A 16,997-nucleotide genomic window follows, 5' to 3' on the forward strand; every position below is an offset into this window, starting at 1 on the left:
AAAGAGATAGTATTTTCCCGTAGCGCAAATACGTCCGAGCTCGCGCATTGATGATGTAACTGGAGACCGGAAGTTGAATTTGAATTCTTGTTTAAGTTAAATGGGATTTGTATGCATTAGGTGATGAAATTATTCAATTAGCAAAATAAAATTAAACTTCAATGTATTCGAAAAAAATTTAGTGTCGAGATTCCAGTCAAAATAACTGTCAAAGAAAAATACAACCGCGAACAATTCAAAGTAATCGGACATTACGAATGATTACGAACCATTACGTGCAATATATTATCTTGTTATTTTATAGTATCATGGCACAACCAGGTATACAAGTAACTTTTTTAAAGTCAGTTGAGATTCAGACTGAGAAAGAAGTTACTGATAGATATGAATTTCCTTTTTGTGTTTTATTTATTGAAAATAAGAAAGATGATTGCCTTAATTTAGATCCAGTTTTAACGTATGCTGAATCAAACATAATTAAAGATTCTTTTACTAGAAATTATCTACATGTGAAAAGACCAGATAAACCTATAGGGGAGTGCAATTAGAACGAAAAGATACAATGTTTCGGAAAAAATCAAACAAGGTTATATTTTTCTAAAACTTTTTTTGTTAGTTTATAAATATGTTAAAGTAAAAAGTTCTACTCACAAATTTCGCCGCTAATTGTTTATTAATTGTTTAAACAATAACAATTGTTTTGTGTAAATAATGTTAAGAATATGGGTGAATTCAACATTTTATTTTGATAAAAAATGTTTTTATTTTAGTTTTGATTACGCTGAACCCGAATCGGACATTACAATTTGCAAATTCAAAATGCCGGATTCAAAATGGCGGATTTTTTCCTAAAAATCCTTAAAGTAGTTGTAAAATCCGATTTTTTTATAAGACGTGTTTGTTTGCATATATGTGGATATTTTTGAGAGGTTGCTGAACCTGAATCAAATTTTGATAATTTAAATTATAAAATGGCAGATCCAAAATGGCGGATAACTCAAAAAATAGTTGTAAAATCATAATTTATTTACAAAATGTATTTATTTCTACATAATATTTATTTTTGAGAGCTTGATATAACATACATAGAGAGCTAACATAAATGTTAACATTATAAACTATAAAATGGCGGATCCAAAATGCGGATTTTCTAAAAAGAACATAAAAAAGAACATTTTTCTAAAACATTTATTTTCTTTATTTTTAACAGGATTTTGAATCTGAATTAAAGATTAAAAATTTAAGTTTCAAAATGGCGGATCCAAAATGGCGGATATTTAAATGAAAAACAAGTAGAATCCAATCAAACAAATATGGAATTTCATTCTTAAAAAAAAAGATAAACAAATAATTTTCACAATAATATTAAAAATTAAAATGTATTAAAAAGAATATTAAAAAAAAATCAAATTTTCGATTAGAAGGATATAATTACATATTGGAACATAGTATTTAATTCCAAACAACTTTTTTTTATAAAAATTTTCGATATTGTGAAATATAAAGGTACTTGACTCTTGAGTGAAATTCATATTTTTTGACATACCTTGTACAAAATTTAAAAAAATTTGTATTTGATGGTTGCATCTTCTGTTTTATACGATGCAAAGTATTTTATAAAGAATAACTTTTTTTCGTAAAACTGATATTAAAAAAGTTATCAATAGGTTCCAAGTTACGCAGACATACTGTATAAGAGCTAAAAAAAATTTTTTTGTTGAACATTTATTATTGTTGAAGCTTATTATTAAATGTATTTTAGGTAAGTTTTACAGAAAAAAGTTTTGATCACTCTGTATATACATTTTTTCAGCTGGTAATTTTCGGTTTTTGTATTACATTTTTATCTTTCTTAGTTTTCTCAAAAAAAAATTGTTTATTTTATTTTTAAACTAAAATATTTCAGTGATTTTTAAAGACTACATCCCAAGCTTTACAAAAATAGCAAAAAAATTGTATTAGATTTATTCAAACTTGAGTAATACCGTCTTAAAGTGGTGGGAATTCTGTAAAACTACGAAGTTTTCAAAAATTACATTTTTTGAGACATCGTGTTATTTGAATTAAATTTTTGAGATTTTTTTTGAATGAAACATTGTTTAGTAAGATGATTGAGAGGTAAGTTGTGCAAATTTGAGAGTTTTATAAGTAAAATTGTATTAGTTACACATTTTTAAATCATTTTTATACAAAATTCATGTAAGGCTCACTTTCCGCCCACGCCGTACTTATGTCCATACATTTTATTTCTGTATATTACAACCATAAGATAGCTTATTATTTCATCTTCTTTCATGTCCAATTTGTAAAATTTCTTTTGATCCATTAGTTAAAGAATTACATTTAAAAAACTCAACCGTGCAATTTTTCCAACGCTAGTTTACAGTGCGTCAATGTGTGTGAGAAGGGTGACTTTAGCGTTATAAATAAAAAATTACAGAAGCTAGAGATTTAATTTTAGAAAAATCTTTATGTAAGGTTTTTTTTGTAAAATTTTCTGAATTTTTCAATGGTCAAGTCAGTTTTTTTCTAAAAATTATATTTTCGGAGTTATTCAAAAAAAACATCTAACTTCGCTGTTCATTTGTTTAATAAAAAATGAAGCACCCACTTCTCGAGTAGAACTTTTTGATATGTTGTTTATTAAACATTTCTTAAGGTGATACAGTAGCGATCAACAGGTAGCCAAAACGCGTTCCAAGATTGCAGCTGTAATTTTGAATATTTTTTCGAGATATTTGGCACGCGTATTCGTAATATAATAAAGAATGGCGGTACAGAGCCCAATTTGAAAAATATATTAATATGTGGAAATTACTCAGTAATTAAATACAATATTAAAAAAACGAGCCTGTACCGCCATTAAGAACAACAAAAAATACACATTCTTCAAATAAACTTTTTTATCCGATGCCTAGATTTTGTGTCATTTTGGAACTACTAATGAAATAAAAAATTTTAATAGTTGCAAAATGACAAAAAATCTCATCGGATAAAAAAGTTTATTTGAAGAAAGTGTATTTTTTTGTTCTTCTTAATGGCGGTACAGGCTCGTTTTTTTAATATTGTATTTAATTACAGAGTAATTTCCACATATTAATATATTTTTCAAATTGGGCTCTGTACCGCCATTCTTTATTATATTACGAATGCGTGTGCCAAATATCTCGAAAAAATATTCAAAATTACAGCCGCAATCTTGGAACGCGTTTTCGATACCTGTTGATCGCTACTGTTTCCTCTTAATGAAATTACAAAAAGTTTTATCTTGTTTGATTTTTTCCAAAGTGAAAATCTAAATGCACTCCCCTACTAAAGTTAATTTTGATATGAATTTAATTTTAAATAAATCAGAACCTTTTGCGTTTCGTCCAAGACGTATGTCATTTGAAGAAAAACAAGCTTTAAATAAAATAATTACAGAGCTTTTAGAATATTATTCAGGAAAGTAGTTCACCTTATTGTTCACCAATTTTACTTGTAAAGAAAAATACTGGAGATTATCGTTTATGTGTTGATTTTCGAACTTTAAATAAAAACTTGGTAGTAAGAGATCAGTTTCCCTTGCCATTGGTGGAAGATCAATTGGATCAATTAAAAGGCAAAAAATATTTCACAAGACTAGACTTAAAAAATGCTTTTTATCATGTTAATTTACATACTGACTCAAGAAAATATACTTCTTTTATTACTCCTAATGGGAAATATGAATTTTGCAGGATGCCATTTGGTTTGTCATCCAGTCCGTCAGTTTTTGCACGTTTTATTAATAAGGTATTTGGTGAATTGGTTAAACAGAGAAAAATTCTAATCTATTTTGATGATATACTTATTGCTACTGAATTATTTTCTGAAAATATTGAAATACTAGAGACTGTTTTGCAAATTCTAGTTGACAATTTATTAGATCTTAGACTCGACAAATGTCAATTTTTGCACAAGAAAATTGAATTTTTAGGATATCTTGTTACTGAAAAGGGTATTAGTCCAAACCCTAACAATGTTAGTGCCATAAAAAATTACCCAGTACCAACTGATGTTAAATAGGTACACCGGTTTGTGGGTATGGCAAGTTATTTTCGAAAGTTTATTAATAGTTTTTCAATTATAGCTAAACCTCTTTATGATCTACTGAGGAAAAATTCAAAATTTGAGATTAAACAAGAACATATAGCTATTGAAACAATTAAGGATACATTGATATCTCAGCCTATTTTAGCTATATATAGTCCAAATGCAGAAACTGAACTGCATTGTTATGCTAGTTCACAGTGTTACGGTTCAATATTATTACAGAAACAAACAGATGGGAAATTTCATCCTATTCGCGGTGTGCAAGTACTTGGAAGGGATACGTGAAACGATCGTGCGCGAATAGCGGAGAAATATTGCAACTTTCTTAAATAATTCATATTGTCAATTGAAATTGTCAAATTGACGTACATTTCATATCTACTGTCATTGAAGGAGAAAAATTATATGTTGCTCCACAATATTGATACGATATGCAATTATTATATAAAGGTAAATTTAATGAATTGTATTTTGCTTGCAGTACTGCATTTTAATAACTAATTTTATTTACTACATACAATTGTTTACGTTTTCATCACATAACCTGAATCTTATTTTTTCTTCTTATTATTTTTTTGGGCTATGGCCTTGACAATTATCCAGCAACCAGGACTAACGTAATTGGTCAATACAATTAAAAGTGCGAATAAAAGTGCAGAGCGTAGAAATAGGTGTCACTTTGCGCAACTTGCACGGTCCCAATATTCTTTTTCAGTAAAAGAACTACTGATTATGAAACAAAATATCACAGCTTTGAGTTAGAATGTCTTGCAATAATTTATTCTCTAAAAAGATTTCATGTGTATTTACAGGGAATTCCTTTCAAGATTTTAACTGATTGTGATAGTTTTAAGTTAGCTATGTCTAAAAAAGATATAAGCCTAGAATCATGAGATGGTGTCTTACTCTACAGCAGGGGTTCCCAACTGGTGGTACGCGTACCACTGGTGGTACGCGGAAAGATTTCAGATGGTACGCGTCGCTTGGGTGAAACGAGCGATTACGATGGGCCTTTATCTGCGGAAGTGCCAGTGCTTCTCTTCACCCCAGCACAAGTCTTCACCCGTGTCTACAAACTAAGATCAGAAGAATGCTTTTAACTGAAAAAAATAATGACATGGAAAAGTTGTTGTGTGATAAAGAATGATTGTCAAGATTGGCGTATCTAGCTGACATTTTTGACAGAACCAACACGCTGAACATGGGTCTTCAGGGAGCAAACACAACAACCTTCACAGCCAATGAGAAAATAAACTCCTGCAAGAAAAAGTTGTTTATTATGTTCTTAAATACAGGGGAAGGATGTCTCTGCATTTCCTAAAGACTGTCATCATTTTTGGACGAAAACGAAATACATATCTCAAATACCAGATGTGGTTGCTGATATAATTCTTCATTTAGAATTTCTTTAAGAAAGTTGTAACAAATATTTCTCTGAAGATTTTTCCAAACTTGACTGGATCATAAATCCAGTTGCACATCCACAAAATGAGTTGGAATTACAGGATTTACAGGAAACATTCATCGATTTCACAGAAGACAACTTTAAAGAGAAATCCTTAATTGACTTGTGAATAAAATAAAACAAGCCATCGGACACATTTCTGATATATGTTTCTAAAAAAATAGGGGCTCTTTCCACTCCATGCGCCCCACCTAACCAGGGTTTGGTGGTACGCCAAAATCTTCAAAATGTATCAGGTGGTACGCAGTTACTAGAAGGTTGGGAACCCCTGCTCTACAGGATTATAACTACACCATTGAACATAGGCCAGGTGAGCGAATGAAGCATGTTGATGCTTTAAGTAGAATAAATAGTGTACTAATCTTAGAAGGAAATACATTAGAGCAGACTTTAGCTGTCAGACAGACCACAGATGAAAATATAGTCCATATAAGAAAGCAATTAAAAGAAGCTGAGCACACATTTTTTGAATTAAGGAATGGACTAGTTTATAGAAAGATCAAAGGAAGAATTTTATTCTATGTGCCAAAGGATATGGAAAGTCATATTTTACACACATATCATAACAATATGGGTCATTTTAGTGTTGACAAGACTTATGAATTAATTACAAGAACGTATTGGTTTCCCCAAATTAAAACGAAAATTAAGGAGTATATAAAAAATTGTTTGAAATGTATTGAATACAACCCTAAATCAAGTAAACAGGAGGGCTATTTACATAATATACCTAAAGGGAATCTACCCTTTGAAGTCATTCACATAGATCACTATGGACCTCTACCAGCAGTAAGAAAACAAAAGTATATATTTGAAATTATTGATGCATTTACCAAGTATGTCAAATTTTATGCTTGTAAAAGTACAGATGCAAGTGAAGTGATTAGACATTTAACTGATTATTTTGTTATTACTTGGTTCCCAAACAGATAATCTCTGATCGAGGATCCTGTTTTACATCAGGAGAGTTTTCTGAATTTATTGATGAATATGAAATCAAGCATACACTTATTGCTACTGGTTGTCCCTGAGAAAATGGACAAATTGAGAATAAATCGTTTAACTCCCATGTTGGGTAAACTGTCAAACGAGAATCAGACAAATTGGAAAAAACACTAAGTGAGGTAGAGTTCAGCATTAATAATAGTTTAAACAGATCTACACAAGAAACACCCGCTAAACTCCTATTTGGTAGGGACCAAAGAGGTAAAGTTAGGGATAATGTTAGAGAGACATTACAGTTGTTAGATGAAGAAGAAAGATGCTTAAAAGACATTAGGGCAAATGCAGAAGAAAAAATAGAGATTTCTCAGGAACAATCTAAGAAGATGTACGATAAAAGTCATAAACCGTCTCAGGTTTATCGACCTGGACAATATGTTATGATTGGGAATTATGATACCACACCAAATGTAAATAAAAAATTTATACCCAGGTATAAAGGACATTATGTTGTGGATAAAGTTTTACCGAATGATCGATATGTAGTTGGGATATTATAGGATTTCAAAATACTCAAATTCCTTATGATTGAGTAGTAAATAGTTCACGTATGAAGCTTTATGATGGAGGTAATTAATTATGCAAGTGCAATCTATAGCTAGTATGTACTTATTTTCTTAGAGTTAATGTTTATGATTTTTATATTTTCTTTATGATTTAGTTTCATTATGATTATGAAGGCAAAGTGATTAGTTTTTATGTAACCTGTTTTAAGGTAATCTTTATGGTCGTGAGTGAGATATTATGCCAATATTATACATTATTGTTAAAACTCTTATGTTGCTGACACGTTTATGATGATATTAAATGTTCGTTCCAAGACGACACATTTGTACGATCCCTTGAACCGCCACGAAATCGATTGGACTGTTTTAATGCGCAGAATCGCCCTTGAACGGTTTTCTTTCGATCTCGAACCGATTACCGGTACGTAACCCTCTTGGAACGTATTGGTGTACCATTTCAAGTTCGAGTTGCGCCTGAGCCATTTTCAGTACGAGTACCACTAGTAGTTTGCTAGATGGTTAGAAATTAATATTTCTAACATGTTCATTAAACATCACATCAGCTTCAAAATCGTCCTCAGAATCGATATCTGACATTAAATCGTTGTCTTCTATAAAAAAAAAATAATAAATTATCCATATTTATAAGATTAATTTGAAAAAAAAAAGAATTAATAATTATTTAAACGGAAATCAAGATTCACAAGTACTAATAGCGTAAATTGTGGATTATTCTATTATTGAATCATCAGCTGATCTCGGCAGTGACCAGTAAAAATGAAAACAATCCTAACTGCGCAAGTCAGTACAGTGGCGGCTCGTACCACTTTAAGAAGGTAGTGCCACAACTCGGGCAGCCGCCAAAATTTTTAGTGACGGATTCACGATATTGTCAAAAAAAGGTATACTGACAACAAAAACTAAAAAAAATATGCGCGGATACTTTTATCTTATGTACATATCTTAAGTTTATTGATCTGAGGTGCCAAGCAATTGTCCAACATTGATCAAAACAGTTCCGTAAATTAATTAATAATAAAAACCTCTTAACCTACCACCAGCATTTACTGCTGATAGTGCTTGAAAATTGTTATTACGATTTAGTCTCTATTTACCAATTTATAAAAATAATACTATTTCATTATTCACACACATGCACAAATTTTTGTAATGTCACTTTTAAAGTTTACGATATATGAAGTTCATTCTTCTATTTTTTGGTTGCAAAGTTTTCAATGACTTTATAATTAAAATTATCAATACAATTTACAAAATGCTTTTCTGCAGATAGCATACCTAAAGCACTAGGTTTCGATGTAAACATCGAAAAACAGCGTTCTGCTTCAGATGTTGATATAGGAATGGTAACTAAAATACTTAAAAGTTTAATAGTTTCTTCAAATGTGCTTTTTGAACCTTCCCTCTACAATAAAACCGATAGCGAAACAGCCCCAGAGGTAGTACTTAATTCGTCTCGCTAATACAGTACCTACTTCTAATTCAGTTTTAAACCGAGTTTTGCTTAAAAATTAAAATTGTCTCCATGGTTCATTAAGAAGTGATTCGGAGAACTGATGCTTATAAGCAGAAAACTTCTCCGACATAAATAAATTAGAAGCAACTAAATGTCCGGAGAAGGTAGACCTTTGAAAGATCTGGTACTTTGAATAATATGAACCTTTAAGTCGTTGTCTAATTCGGCGCTAAAATTGACCAGCTCCTTATAATATGCCTCTATTTTCTGAATTTTCTTTTTCGTCGTGACATCTTAAAGCTAACTCGAAAGCTCCACAACACCTTATAACATTTGTAGTTTTTTTTTCTAGCGAAAAACCACCAAAAAAATTTTTAAAATACTAATCTTTATTGTCAATTAATAAATTAAACTTAAGAAATAATCAAAATATTATCAAAATACCCACGATCATGATGCACCAAAAGTTTAATTATAAATACAAAAACTTTTTAACAGAAAATATACATAATAAAAGCGACAAACCAGCACGTAAAGAAACTCAAAAATAAATAGACCTGGCTTCATACCCTCGTGCCTGGCACAGAGATTCTAATGTTAAGGTATACTAATAGTCCAATATAGCTCTTTCTCTGTCACTTACATATAATGCTCGTAAAATCTTTCTCTCTTTACTCGTGCCAGTACTGACTTCGGCGCGAAGGAGATTCTCCTGTCGAATACTCTCCGCTGTCGGCAGGGATTGTATTGCGCCCATAGTTGCCATATTTTATATAATTTATGAAGATCAAAAGAAATACACACAAAAAAATTAATAGGAATTAATAAGTTTTGAAGATAAAAAATATGTTTATGGATAGTTAGCAAGGTAGTGCCATGGCTCTATGACACTACCTCACGGGCCGCCACTGAGTCAGTACAAATAGTTTCTGCTTGAAGGCATGTATCAAAAAGACCGTTCAGTTACCGATTTCGAAGCGGTACATGGATCGCTTGGAACAACACGGTGTACGATACCAATCATCGTTCATGTTCGCTTGGAACGCATTTTTTATAATGCACATGACGAGGGCGGTACGAAGGACGGTTTTCATGCCCCTTGGAACGCGCCTTAGGTTGACGTTATGATTTGTTGACTAACTTTATTGGTGTAAACCATAGCCTCCTAAAGCTTACTGTAAACACATTATGTTATGTTACACATTATGTCAGTTAATTGTTACTTATGTCAAATATTAAGATGTATCATTAGGTACATACTTATTTTGAACAGAATTTTTTTATTTTAGGAACCTTTTATCTGTTGTGGTTAATTTGTATTATGTATTGGGTTATGTATTTATTATTGTATTGCTTTAGCGAGAGTTGATCGAGGTCGATCAAAGTGTCAGGTATGGCCAAGTTGTAGTCAAATTTAAATTTTCCGCTAATGTTAGAGGCCTTCATGGTTTCGGCATACCAGCCACAAGCCCTTTGACTGACTTGATGGACAGCTGACAGATTAGGATTAGGTCAGATGATGAGATTATGAGGTTAGGGAAGAACACACTTTACAATGGGGAACTTGCACATTTTTTTTTTATTACATAATAATGTTCAGCTTTGTATAAAAATGAGATTTGCAAAATTTCCCGCTTCAAAAACTCATAATAACTTAGAAATACAAATTTAAAGACTTCTTTATTTTAAAGTAGTTCAAACGGCCCGTGACGTCATATAGTTTTACATTAGTTTTTTATATGGTTATATCAGTGATGTGGGAGGGTTATATGTAAGTATATTCTTCTTCTTCTTCTTTAGTTTATTGGCCTCCACCTACTTGGGTATTTGGCCACAGCATCGTCGCGAAATATGGGAAAATATTTATATTGTAATGACATTTTTTATCGTATGTCATTGTAATAATATAAAAAATATACCAGTTTGTTGGGATTGGAGTTTACAGTTTTTGAAGGAAAAAAGAGAAAGATTAATATGGAAAATAAAGAAAAACTTTATAAGTATTGTTTAGTGACATTCTGTACAAGTACAAGCATTCAAAACCCCAATAAAAATACTTAAAAACACTCAAATATATCAGAAATAGAAATTATCAAATATATTTATAAAACTTAGTGTCAGTGTCAAAACGAATGCCAAACCTATGAGGGAACTTACACATTTTTTTATTACGTAATATTATTCAGTTTCCTTTAAAAATAATATTTCCAAACTTTCACGCGGTAAAACCTCATAATAACTTAGAAGATAATTTAAAATCTATATATTTTTTTCTGTTTTCTGGCCTTGGTTTAGAAGAACCCTTAGCCAATGTAAAATAGTTCAAACGATCAAAAACGCTTGTGACGTTACATTACTGTATTTTCTACTGACGTTTATAATGTCTAATTTAAAATTATATACAATTTTGTTTACTTTGTTGGTGCAGAATGTACATGCACAACTATATGACGTCACTATGCGTTTTGGACCACCTGTTTTAATTTGAATTTTTAATCGTCTTTAGGGGCCAAACGAAAGACAAACAAAACTTTTTTATCTTTGATACATGTTTTAAATTATGTTCTGTTGTGATTTATAACATTTTTTTCGAATTTAAAAATTTATGCAAGTTCCCTATTATGATTATGAAAGTTAAATCAAGAAATATATTAAGTTAAGAGTGCCATCTGAGTTTTATTTTTGAAACAAGACCAACACACGGAAAGCTAGAAGCAGCATGCAGCTCTGCTTCTCCTTACGAGTATTTCATCGCTTTATTTACTGTATTACAAAAATAGAGTAAAACCAGAGAAAAAGACCTGTTGGAAGACCTAAAAAGAGATGGGAAGACGAAGTCGATGAGGATGCCAGGAACTTCCTGGGAACGCGTTTATGGAAGAGAACAGCGGCAAATCGAAATGATTGGAGAAGCTTGTTGAAGGAAGCCAAGGCTCGATTTGAGCTGTAGTGTCATTGGATGGATGGATGGAAAAATAGAGTAAAATATGTTTGTCTTTTCTGGTTGCTTTCTGCTCCTACTATATAATTATTTTGTCGTATGCAACTTTAAATCCTGCTTATGTATTTGTACATTTTTTTTAATAATCTCAGTTACAAAGTTGGTACGGTATTACCTACTATGGAAACCTAGGGAAGCAATGCTTCCCTTGCTTCCATGGACTGCACGCCCCTGGTGAAAAGATTGCAATAACAACTATTAAATACTTAAGATTTCAACTTGATAACACTCTTTCATTGGAAGATCATTTTGTTTATATACACACAGCAAGAAATTATACTTTTTTACAAGAATAGCAAAAACTTTATCTTTAGAAACTAGACTTACTGTATATAATTCAATAACCCAACCTCATTTTGATTATTGTCTTATATTTGTTCAACCTAAATAAAATGGGGCAACTTCAAAAATTACAAAATCGTGGTACCTATGCATAAAATATTAAGAATGGGCCGATTGACACCAATACATTTAATGCTGAATACATTGAACTGGTTTTCGGTATATCAAAGATTTGAATATTTTGCATTGATTTTGGTTTAAAAAATTAAAAACAATATAATAAAACAATTTATTAATTTTCCTAATACATACATACACAATACTCGAAATAAAAATAACATATACTTTTCTAAAATGAATTATAGCAGCTCAATGAATTCCTTAATTAATATTTAGAGGTTTCAGAGAATTCAATGAATTGCCTAATGAATTAAAAGACTGTAGGACAGTTAAAAGTTTTAAAGATAAATTCAAGGTTTTCCTTAAAAATTTAAAGTAGTATTTGAATTGGCAGAGAATGTCCACAATATTTTTTGTTTATTTTTATTGACTTTTATTGGTTGGTGAACTTGTGGAGTTGATTATAATTTGTTATTAATTTTAAGAATAAATTAAAGGTATTTTTAGGATAAATAGTTATATTGAAGTGACAGTGAAGGTACCTACATAATTTTCGTGGATTTTTTTGTTGAATTTTTTTATTGTGAAGCATTGTATTGATTGATTTTCTTTCGTTTATATGTAAAAAAATGTATTTAAGTTAAAAAAAAAATTGTATATTTAGTGCAGTCACTGAAGGTGAATATGAGCTATTACCTCCGATTTCGTTGAACCTCCATCGATTTGCACGAAAATTGGTGAGTGGTTAGAGGATATCTCAAGGAACAAAGGTGACATGGTGCCAACTTGCGCTTTTACCCTGGGGGTGGATGCCACCCCTCCTCGGGGGTGAAAATTATTTTATAAAAAATAACCCCACAATTCGATAGAGCGACAAATTATAAGCAAAATTTGTTATATGGGTGATTCCTATATAAGAGGTATCAAGTGCATAGAGGATACGGCCAAGGAAAAAAGTTGCCGTTTTGACATTAAACCCTTATATTACGATTTTTGTCCTACTTAACTATCTTTTCACACAAGGGCAAGTCAATTTATGCATATTTTATTACTTTTTACAAAGCCAGGGTAAATATATTGGGCAGGGTAGAGACATCAAGATTATTTGGCCAGGGGAGAGAATTTGTGGCAGTAAAAGTAACAAAATTAGTAACATCAACTTTAATTAAACAGGGTATTTAACATAGAATCAGACTATCATTTTTACCAATCACATTAAACATTAATCAGATTTATTTCAGCCAAATTCTTTGTATTTGAGTCCTTTATTTTTACAAGCTAAGCATTCTCAGGAAAAGCACTGTTCGTTATACCTATTGCAACAAATTATATTATTTATTTATTGCTAATTTACAAACTACATACTTCAATAAAGTAATAAGTAAATATGATGTATGTTCTTGGCTTGTGGCAGGTGTCGTCCATTGACGACTCTCTGGAATTTACCTAGCGGCTAGGTCTTCTGGCCAAAGTCTTTTGAGGCGTCTGTCAATTAGTGGAGGGTTGAATAATTCGTCTATGAGATGATTTGGATGGTCTACGCTGCGATTCATGTATCTTCTGGAGTGGTCAGCAATCACATCATTGATGAAGGAACAAATTATATGAAGAAGATTTTGATGCTTTGTACAGAGATAATCTTAGCTTGAAATAGAGCTGTGAGCATCAGATCCATATTGGCGTGTGTAATATACAAACAAGTGTCACATTTGTCGCAATTCGGTTATACTATCCAAAATGGCTTAAGGCGACAGAAGATGATATTTTGATGTTGCAGGTCTTCATGAAACAGATATCTTAGAGTATCCACAAGAACTCTCTTTTGTTTGTTATCTCCTTTCTTCGTCACATAATCTCTTTTGCCGGCACATAACATCGTATTAGAGTCATCTTGGAGAAAATTTATAATCTTTTTCTTCATTATTTCATAACAGGCTTTGGCGTTCCATTTATTTTTCAGTAATTGTTCGTATCCAATTTTTCTTAAAGGTTTCATATTTTTTCGTACTGTAGTATGCCGTCTTTTCTCACCAGTTGTCCGCTTATCATTTTTTTGAAAATTATTTTTTCTTTATTATTTGGAAGAGAGGAATAATTTTCTTTTAGTTGTTGGTTGAGCACTTCTGCAAAAAATTTTCCTTCACTTTTTCTCTGGAACTTGGAGAATTCAACACCTGTTCTACTTTGCTGTTAGGTGTCAGTTTTTCAGGCTTTCGTAATCTTTGTAGGTAACGATTTTAGTTTTAAGTTTATGTATGGTCTCATCTTTTTTCTTATTTTGTCCTCTAGCTTGGTCTGATTTAAGTTTGGCAGCTACAACCCTTCTATGAGAATTAAAACTTTGATAATTATTATTAACATCTGATATCGATGGTGTTGCCGAAAGATTAGTTATATTTTGAAGCGCAAGTCGTTACCTTCACTCTCTTGCTTCCTTTTTCCATATCTTTTGTGCCTTACGTTGCTCTCTAAATGAGTCCTTTGATAGACAGTCTTTATAAGTCCTTTCTCCTTGTTATTTAAATATTTTTGCTTTTGCAATTCATGTTTTCCTGGATCATTTTTAATCTTTTGATATTGTAGTTTCTCTGCTTCACGTTTCTTCTGTAATCTTTCCTCACATGTTAACTTTTTCCATGGTGCCATGATCTGTAACAATATTAGACAATAATTTAATAACAATATGAACTGAGAACCACCTTTATTTTTTAGTCTTTAACTATTTACCAGAATTATTTAAATTATGTATTTAAAACAGTAACACTGATGAACATAAGCTGTATCTGACTTAGTTTGCATTAACATTATCTCCCCTGGTCAACAAGTCTCTCCCCTGGCAGTTATTTTGCCAGGGGAAATATGGCAGGGGAGAGACGTTTTCATGATAATTTCTTATGTTCTAATTGACATAAGAAATGTTTCGGTACATTATGTATCACATTTTAACTCTTACACTATTATTAAATTAGAGCAGTAAATGCAAATAAATTAGATGAATAATATAACTTTTGTGACTTACCAGTGGAGAGACACAATCACCTCGCAAAGCCACCACACTCCTGGAACTTGTTGCAACAACTAAAAAATAGCGACTCTCTCATACAAGAATCTACAGGTCGAGCAAGTCTTGTAAATTTCACGATTGCGAGCCACGTTTCACGCAACCGTGTTTGCGTACTTGTGTTTCGAGTTGCGTGGTCGTGCGGAGTTATATTTACCAATTCGCGCAATCGTACTTGAGACGTTAAACTTTTGTTTTATTTTTTTTTGTTTTGTTTGTTTTTGTTGTTGCGAATATATCGCAGAAAGTTTTTAGATGAAGTAATTGTATGATAAAGATAACACAGAAAATACAAGAGGGCAGCATACTTTGCAAAACAATTGTTACAATTTGAAATCAACAATTTGTTAAGTTGTCTTGCAGGTAAAAAAAGTGACTTTTTAAAAAAATTATATCTTGGAAACTAAAAATTATTTTTATTTATAATTGAAACATGTAAAAGTATAGTACTCTCAAAAAAATTTCAGCCAAAAATATTCATTTTTGTAGAGTTGACTGCAATTTTTCCACAACAGCCCTTTTTTGCAGTGAGCAGCATAACAAGTCCAGTCTCATCTGAAATCAAAGTTTCTTGTAGTTTATACCTCTGGCTAGTGAATGAACAAAGGATTTTTTATTAGATGAGGTCATTTTTGTTTTATAAAAAAAACTACTTTGAAAATGAGAAAAATTGGGGTCAAAAATGTGTTTAAACTTATGTAAAATCTTCAAATTTCATTTTTTTTTAATTCCTTCGTTCATATTCTAGCCAGAGGTATAAACTACAAGAAACTTTTTGATTTCAGATGAGACTAGTTATGCTGCCAACACAAAAAAACTTAAACTCTACAAAAATGAATATTTTTGGCTGAAACTTTTTTTGAGACTACCTTAAGTACTATACTTTTACATGTTCCAATTATAAATAAAAATAAATTTTAGTTTTCGAGATATAATTTTTTTAAAAAGTCACTTTTTTACCCACAAGACCTATGTAACCCCTTAAAAAAATGTTTGGAAGAATATGTTTGATGGCCAAGATGCATACATATATTTAGAAGGAAAGTTCCTGATTTCTGTAGTATAATACATAATACCGAAGAGGAAGTAGCCCTAAGCGCCGGACTCCACTTGCGATTTGTAGTTGTGAAGATTGAACACATTCTTTCAAATAGAAGTCAATCCATGATTATTTAGTCACAAATGGATTGACTTGATTTGAAACAATGTGTTCAATCTTCCTGATTACAAATCGCAAGTGGAGTGCGGCGGTAATAACACCAAACTATTCCATATAGGTCCATAGAAGGTACACAGACATTGAAAAATTCCTGGAATATCCCCGAAAACATGTTCCCTGAACATCCCAGGAAAATCCTGTGTCAGCATTTTAAACATTACCTGAATGTCTTATTGGAACATTCCATGAATGTCCACGAATGTTCTCTGGACATTCAAAATATATTTTGTAGACATTCCCTGGATATACCAGAAATACAGTGATGAGCGCTCTAATAACCGGCAAAATAGCACAAAAGATGTATTAAGTAGTGAGATAAAAAGACATGAAACTAGTTGAGCTGGGAAATTTAGCGATATTAACTTATACATTTAGATTGTATTGATTGTGTACCACCTTCAGACGTATCAGACGAGTTTGGAAACTACCACTGTCACAGTGACAGTTTTAGTTGACATACTCCTCCGATATGTGTAAAGGTGGGATCAATATAACGTAAATTTAAAGGTTAATTTCGCTAAATTTCCCAGCTCGACTAGTTTCATTTCTTTTTATCTCACAACTAAATATGTTGCCCATATTTTGCCGGTTATTAGGGCACTTATCACTGTACATCCTTGCTGATGTGACAATACCTCCTATCTGTTTTTTCATGAGTTTTGTATGAGAGATGGAAAAACATGTTTTAAGGTCACCTCCTGTGTTCATATGTAAGTTTTGACTTGTTTTGTAGTTCATAGATAGTTTAATTTACTACAAAACAAGTCAAAAAATATATGAAAACAGGAGGTGA

General features: G+C 31.5%; 1 protein-coding gene across 1 annotated transcript in view; it reads right to left on the reverse strand.

Annotated features, from left to right (window-relative positions):
• The window catches only part of LOC126886861 (zinc finger protein OZF-like), a 45,455-nt gene that overhangs the window by 19,930 nt on the left and 8,528 nt on the right, over positions 1-16,997 (reverse strand). The gene's annotated exons all lie outside the window — the stretch shown is intronic.

Source organism: Diabrotica virgifera, chromosome 6 (assembly GCF_917563875.1).
Source record: "Diabrotica virgifera virgifera chromosome 6, PGI_DIABVI_V3a".
Taxonomy (NCBI): Eukaryota; Metazoa; Arthropoda; class Insecta; order Coleoptera; family Chrysomelidae; genus Diabrotica; species Diabrotica virgifera.